The sequence below is a fragment of the Carlito syrichta genome, unplaced genomic scaffold (assembly GCF_000164805.1).
Source record: "Carlito syrichta isolate Samal-C Ts95f unplaced genomic scaffold, Tarsius_syrichta-2.0.1 Scaffold307639, whole genome shotgun sequence".
Classification (NCBI taxonomy): Eukaryota; Metazoa; Chordata; class Mammalia; order Primates; family Tarsiidae; genus Carlito; species Carlito syrichta.
Genome location: NW_007251735.1, coordinates 25,901 through 27,598, shown reverse-complemented (window position 1 = coordinate 27,598; position 1,698 = coordinate 25,901). Strand labels below are relative to the sequence as shown.

Sequence of the window (1,698 nt, the reverse complement as noted above, 5' to 3'; positions counted from 1 at the left end):
TCTGCTTTGTTTCTTTTGCTATGGATTATTTTGGCTATTTGTAGCTGTTTATGTTTCCATATGAATTTCTGTATTGTCACTTCCAGGTCTGAGAAGAATGATATTGGTAATTAACGGGTATTGCATTGAATCTGTAGATTGCCTTGGTTGGGATGAATATCTTTTTTTTTTTTTTTTTCAGGAGACACTATAGCATTTATTAAAAATGTAACACGTTCAAATGTAACAAATACAACTGTATTTTTGTATGAAAATAAGCTGCAAACAAAACTGTATTTCCAATCTTTTTATTTCTTCAAATTTGTTATTTATTAGGAATGACTGAAATAAAAAAATATAATTGAGTCCCATCATCATCATCATCATGGAAATGGCTTTAAGAGAAAACTGGTCAAATGAATATTATTGCCTCCCATTTTCAATCAGTAAATAGATACCATTGATAGAAAGCCATGGGTCTATCAAGAATGCTCAAGCTATGTTACATAAACAACATGCCTGTTCACAGGGGGAAAACTGGGAAATAATTTATGTATACTTCTTGATTTCATGATACAAGCACAAAAGTACCACCCATGCCTCTGAGAACGTTGGACCATGCACCCTTGAAAAAAGCTTTGCCTCCTTCATCATGAGAAATCTTCCTCCAGCAGTCAAGTGTGCCTGTGTACATGATATCAGTTCTTTTGCGCCCTGACTGCATCATCATGTGATGATGGACTGTGTCAAATGGATAGGAAATCAGCCCAGCAATGGCAGTGACAGACTGAGAAATCATCCAGCTGATGATGATGTTAGTATTCTTGGGATCTGGAAGCATTCCTTTTGCAGTATGATAGATACCGAAGTAGGCAGCTTGGTAGATGATAATACCCAGCACCGACACGTTAAAACCTTGATACAGGCCCTTAATCCCATCAGATTTGTAAATCTTAACCAGGCAGTCACCGAGGCCTCTGAATTCCCTTTCAGCTCCAGCTTCACCCACATCAGCTGTTAGATGGGTACGGGCAAAATCAAGAGGGTACACAAAAGACAAGGATGTGGCCCTAGCGGCCCCGCCTGATGCCAGATTCCCTGCAAAGCAGTGCCAAAACTGGGTCTTCTTGTCTATACCATCCAGGAAGATCTGTGTATTTATTTTTGAAGGCAAAGTTGAGAGCCTGGGTGGAGAGGTATCTGATGACATTGGCCAGGCTACCACACCAGAAGTACAGGACTCCCTGCTCCTTGGGGATATGGACCATACAGTCTATCATGCCCTTGTATTGCTTTTCTGCAGTGATTTGCTTGCTGGCATGCTGCACCTGCAGCAGCAGCTTGACCCGCTTGATGGGTGCTACTGCAGTCTTGGAGATGGCCGTGGCCTCTCCACCTGCCAGGAAGTCCTTGGCGAAGGACACAGTGGCATCTGTCATGTTGAAAGGAAAGAGGAGGCAGGCAACTGTGGGACAGGACTAGGCCGGGAACTGGCTTTGACTCTGGGGCTCTGGGCTTTTAAAAATTTTTTAAATTTTAAAGATGTGGGGTACAATTCAGGGTTAGGTATACAAACGCTCATTATGCAGGTACCCTTGTTGATGAGGCATGCTGCCCCCATCTTCCTGGCAGTTTCTCTCAACTGCCAATCCTACCCCCTCTCACCTGGCAGTTTCCCACTATTGCCAATACCTTTCTTACAGTATTATGATAATTGTT

The 1,698-nt window shown here is 42.4% G+C and overlaps 1 pseudogene; it reads right to left on the bottom strand.

Annotated features, from left to right (window-relative positions):
• Positions 1-528: 528 nt before the first annotated feature.
• LOC103266902 lies at positions 529-1,489 on the bottom strand (annotated as a pseudogene).
• Between the last annotated feature and the right edge of the window lie 209 nt (positions 1,490-1,698).